Source organism: Spermophilus citellus, assembly GCF_964194105.1.
Source record: "Spermophilus citellus genome assembly, chromosome: 3".
In the NCBI taxonomy this organism is placed as follows: Eukaryota; Metazoa; Chordata; class Mammalia; order Rodentia; family Sciuridae; genus Spermophilus; species Spermophilus citellus.
The window spans coordinates 230,237,533-230,243,678 of NC_138184.1; positions in this window are offsets into that span (position 1 = coordinate 230,237,533).

The window sequence follows — 6,146 nt, forward strand, 5'->3', positions numbered from 1 at the left end:
CCCTCCTCCCTCCTCCCACCTCCCTCCTCCCTGACTCCCTCCTCCAGCCCCATGCTCACAGCAGGTGAGAAAGACGGTTTTTCTGTCTGCAACATTCACTAGCCCAGAAAACTTGTGGTAATGTCTTCTCTCCTTGGCCTGCTTCACACAGGGCCAAGCACAGCTATGAATATTTATTGTTGACTCTGATTTGTAGAAAGCATATTTTGTCTTCATTATAGGAACCTCAAAAGGTTAAGGATGCCTTTCTGATCATCCATGAGTCCCCTTAAAAATCACTTGTGGAAAGATCATCAGCCACTTTCTGTCAAATGCTCCTGGGCTGCCCTCCCCGGCTCTCCTGGGCTCCCCTGTTGGGATGGCCACGTTCCCTTTCCAGCCCTGACACACGCCAACCAAGTCGTTGTTGAGAGGAGGCAGCAGCTTTTCAACAGTCCAAGTTAGTAGACGGAGGGTCGCCTGAGCAGCGCACCCCCGGCTCTGGCCAGGCGGCAGGGGTCAGGGCTGCGAGCCGCGGCCTTTGTCCCCAGGACTTGCACCTCAGGTGGAAGCTCACGTAGAGGGCGGGTTTGGGCGTGTGGCTCTGGGCACTCACTTGGTCTGAGAACTGGGAGTTCCTTCGTGTCCCCATCTTTCTCTAAAGATGGCCAACTGTGCTCCTCTGAGTAAAGACTTAAAAATGTTTCCTGTCAGATTGACAGATGTCAAAAACCCAGCGGCGCACAGCATCCTCGGGAAGTGGCGTGGGGACTGCAGTTCTCCTGCCTCTGGGAGGGTTGTCGAGAGTCGCCGTGAAACTGCAGTGTGAGCAGCCGGTGGCCGTGGGTCCTCAGCACCTGGCCTACAGACCTGCCTGAGCCCTGTCACAGGGCAGCGAAGACGCGCGTCCCTCAGAGCAGGGCGACTCCACCAGGGACACTTACATGTCGGGGTGGGTGAGGCCACCCATGTGGCCCTCCCGGGGGAGAGCGAAGGGCAGGCAGAGAAGCTGGCACACAGCAAGCCTGGGTGACCGCAGGGGCAGTGCCGTGATCCAGCGCCAAGACAGTGTGTGACCATCGCACCAGGCTAGAGACATTTGCTTATCTGGCTTGAGACCCTCTGAGTCTGTCACATGCCACAGTGCGCCACGTGCTGCGGTCACAGAGCTCACTGTCCCGTCACACTCTACGGAGGTGCCTCTTCTCCCCCGGAGACGTTGACTTCTGTGTTAGGAGAATCGTGTGGCACACGCACACTCCCAGGCCACGGCCTGGGTCCAGTGCTGCCCAGGCCGGGGCTCTCCTCAGCTTCTCCACTGGGTGACCACAAGCCTGATAGAGACCATCTCAGAGAAGGAGAAGCTGACACAGGCTCATGGTTTAGAGTTCGCAGTCCACGGCCGGCCGGCTGCGTTGCCCAGGGCCCGAGGGGGCAGGACATCATGGCAGAAGGATGCGAAGAGGGAGAGCAGCTCAGGACACGGCACCCAGGAATCAGGGAGCTCCTCGCCAGGGACAAACACAGACCCCAAGGCCCACCCCCAGGACCCAGCCCTCCAGCCACAGCCCCCTGCCCACGGTCACCACCAGTTAGTCCACTCAGGTGGGTCACTTCACAGGTTGAGCCAAGTCCCTCATGACCTGGTCATTTCCTCTAACTCTCGGGCATTGTCTCCCACGTGGGCTCTGGGGGGACACCTCAATTCCAACCCTAACCCCGGGCGGGAAGCAGACGTTCTCTTCCCTTTAGATCCTCCCTGCTTCTGATTTTACCTATAAAAATGTATTGATTTTACATGAAAAAGAAACAATAAAAAGCACACAACTTTTAAAACTTTCTGCTAACAAAGATCACGTTTAAAAAAGGAAGAAAAGTAATCAAACATGGAATCCCCAAAGTGTTTTGTCATGTTCATATTTTATTTTATACAGTTTCAAGAAGTTTTCAAAATCTTCTTTTTCTATTATTTTAGATTAGATGGACACAATAACTTTATTTTGTTTATTTTTTAGTGTGGTGCTGAGGATCGAACCCAGTGCCTCACAGGTGCGAGGCAAGCGCTCGGCCCCTGAGCCCCAGCCTGGCCCCTGAATCTTCTTTGTGTGATTGAAGCTGTGATCCAGGTCAGTGGTCTCCCGGCCCCTGCTGCCTGGGAACGCAGGGCGTGCAAACGCGGGAGTTGGTTTGACTGTGAGGAGTGGGAACAGGAGCCCGGTGGTGGGGCCTTGGCCTCTGTGGCCTCACTGACGGGAAATCAGCTCCGAGTCCAGCTGGCTCACCCCGGGAAAGAAGTCAAGCCCAAGCCCGCAGGTCAGCTGTCCTGCCTGCAGGGCTGCTACTTCTGCAGGGAGGATTCACGAGAGCAAAAGCTGCTTTACAGTTGAGGCTGGGTTGCTGGTCACCCCATAGCCCCTTCTTCCAATCACCCCTACTTTTAGCAGCACAAAGCTTATCCCCCATCAGCAAGTCCATGAACTGTAAGGAGGAATATTGCATAAAACTTCCAGAAAGATGATCCCACGGAGCTGAGCCAGCTGGAGTACAGCCCTTGGGTGTTCTGCTTGAGACTCTTTTACTGGCTAGCAACACAAATATGATGGCTGGAGATCAGGCAGCCACCTCTTACCCTGAGGAACCTGCGAGCAGAAACTGTCTTTAGGAACACTGAGCACAGACGGCCGGTGGCAGATTCGAGCTGCCTGTACCATGAACTCCATATGTGTTTGTCCTTAAGAAATGAATTAATTTGGTGGCTGCAGTTTCAGGCCTGGCTCCTGAGACTATCCTAAGGGCTCCTCTGCTGTCCCCTCTTCCTGTCTACTGCTGAACAGAGAGCTTGGCCCAGAGTGCGGCAGAGCCTCCCATCTCCCTAGAGTAGACTCCCAGGCACATCCTCCCATCCCACAGACATCCTGTGCTGAGCTGGAAGCCAGAAATGAACCTGTACCACGTGGAGTCCCCTAGCCACGGAGAGCAGTCCTGACGCTCATCCTCGGTCAGTGTGCAGGGCCACATCAACCAAGCACCACCATGACAAGCACCATCATGACCAAGAACCACCATGACCAGGCACCACCCTGACAAGCACCACCACCAACCAAGCACCACCATCAACCAAAAACCACCATGACAAGAACCACTCTGACCAAGCACCACCATGACCAAGTACCACCATGACCAAGCACCACTACCAATCAAGCACCACCATGACCAAGCACCACCACGACCAGGCACCACCATGACCAAGCACCACCACGACCAAGCACCACCATGTCAAAGCACCACCATGACAAGCACCAAGACCACGTGGCTGAAACGGCAGGTGCTGGGTCTGGGTGGCAGCGTTCGCAGAGCAGCATTGGCATTTGGCTTTCCTCTGCTGGTGTCTCTCCCTGCACAGTCACACAGTGTTCACCCTGGACATTGGGGTCCCGGGGTCCCTCCTTGGATGAGGACACAGCACAGTGGACAGAGGACCCCCTACTCCAGCATGGCCTCTCGGTGACTCACTACATCTGTGGTGACCCTGTTTCCAGACAAGGCCCCCTGCTGAGGCTGGCAGGTCAGCCTGGAACGAGAGTGCTCAGGGACACAGTCGCCCACAACAGTCTGACGACCACACCCTGATTCCCAGAGGGACTTGCCGTGAGGTCGTGCAGCAGAGCTGGCCCCCTACCCCTGTGTGCTCAGGCCTTCGCTCCCCAGCCTGCATACCTCCTGTCCCGAACAGAGGGACAGTGTGGACATTAAAAGCCAACCATAAAGGGAGCTGTGTTAATTACAGATAAAATCAGAACCTGCAGGTCTCCTGTCCACCTCTCCAGCCCTGTCAGCCGTCCTTCCCCGCTCCCAGGTCTGCAGTGGGCAGCTGGGTGGCCTGGACCAGTGCTGTGACCTCTCTGTGACTCACTTTGTCATCTCAACCTTCCTTCCCTGGTTTTCTCAGCCTGGAAGGGTCCTCTCCTCGGGACACAGGGCTTCGTGGACCAGGCTGAGGACCTGGAGACCCGGTCTCCTTGCAGCAGCTCACGACCTGGCTCTGGATGTCGGTGGCAGCAGGGAGGAGCAGGCAGACGTGGCCAGCTGCCCGTCCCTCCTGGGTATGTGAGATCCTGGGCACAGGACCCTGCGCGCAGTGGCCCCTCCGGCCCCAGAACCTTCCCTCTCAGGGCGCATACTTCAGCTCTCTGCAGGTTTGGTTTTTTCGTGGTACTGGGGACGGAACCCAGGGACCCTCAGCCACTGAGCCACACCCCAAGCCCGTTTTCTTTCTTATCCTGAGACAGGTCTCACTGAGTGCTGAGCTGGCTTCAAACTTGCCATCCTCCTGCCTCAGGCTCCCTATCTGCAGTTCTGCCAGGGCCTTCTGGTCCAGGAGCGGGAAGGGACTCCGATGGTCCCCCACTGGATCAGTCATCACATCGGGGACTCCTCAGGCTCCTTCCTGCGCCTCTGGATGCCGGATTCCGATTCCGAGGCACTTGTTGGAGTCTCTCTCTGCCTCTCTTTGCTGTGCCCTGTCATTTTCAGACCGTCCCAATGCCTGGGTGAGTTCTAGTGACTCCCCACTGAGGCCCGAGGGTGCGATTCTCTTTTATTAAAAAAGTTACTTGAAGGTAGAAGTTGGCACCTGTTCAACATTGACACAAGCACGAACATTAAGGTATTTCCAGACTCAGGTTTTGGAAAGTTACCGATAATTTGATCTTCCTGAAGGAACTCATTCCAGCAAACACCAAAACGGAGCCGCGGGGCGTGGGAGGGACCCAGACCCTGAGACAGGCTGAGCTGCCTGCCGAGGGCAGAGCTGAAATCCAGAAGACACAGCCACGGACGCGCTCTCCCCAGAGAGCCAACGCACGAGGTAAAGACAGACCCGCACGAATTCTGTGATAACTAGACAGCGGGAAGCGAGAGGGACCCCGTCCTCCGAGAGAGGAGGAGGTCCTCAGGAGAAACCCCCCAAGCCAATCTTCTCAACAGCCAGGGGCAGCCGGGCGCCGGGGGTGAGGGCCTTGGGATTGGGGGGACCTGTCTCATCTCACTGAAGCCGTGGGAGCCTCTGCGTCGTCAAGTCTCGGGGAAAACTCAGATGTGCCCAGACGCAGAGGTCCTCATGGACTCACCTCCCTCCCGAGCTGCTCGACGGTGTGCTCCTCAAGACCAGAGAAGAGGACCAAGGGGCGCAGGGGACAGGCACGGGTGCTCGGCAGGCTGGCACACGCCTCCCGAGGCCCCGAGGAGCCATGAGCCCTCTGGAGCAGAGACGGGGCTCCTGGGGACCAGCGGGCTGGACTTCGGAGTCACCCATCGACAGTGACGCAGATGATGGGGAGTTAGACGATGAATCCATGATGACACCAAAGTGTGGGCGTCTCTGTCTCTGGGGCGGGGGTGGGAGGGCCTGAGGGCTGTCTTCCCTCCTAACGGTGATCTTCCACTTCTCATAATGCACACACCCGAGTGCTTTGACCAAAAAAAAAGTCACATCAGAAAGAAACATATTGGACGAGGGGCACTTTAATTCTTTCTGTATCACCCCTTTATGATAGACACTACGAGGTGTATAGACGCAGTGACTCACGACTCAGCAGAAGGCACCGTGGAAGAGGCTGAGACAGAGGGACCCGTGCCAGGTCTCTGGGGCGTGCCTGCAGGCAGGTCTCAGCAGCGAGCCAGGGCCGCTGCACATCAGAGCTGTGTGACAGGAGCTGGCCGGGTAGTGGCAAGACCAGGAGGAGGAGGGCACACTGTCCTGGGGGAGGGCTCCCCATCCTGGAGGAGGACCAAAACCAGCACAGTCTCTCCTACCCCTCAAGCAGCTTCGTCCTGTGCTGTTTCAGAGACACTTTGGGTTAAATGCGGCTTGCGGCCAGTCCAGGAACTCTTGGTCATTCTTAATGCCGTTTTTATGGGAAAACACATTTAAATTAAGTAATTGAATTACAAATAAAGTGTGAGGATGAAGAGCAGTTTTAATAAGGGAGTTATTTACACAAACATTTTACACCATAAAAGCATCTGTGCACTTTTTGGCCCACAGCTTACAAATGATACTGATATTTAAATAATTCATGCAGTGGTCCTTGTGCATCTGGCTCAGAGGCATGGCCTGGGTGACCTTGGCTGGGTGACCTTGGCTCTGAAAGGCCCAGCCACCTTCA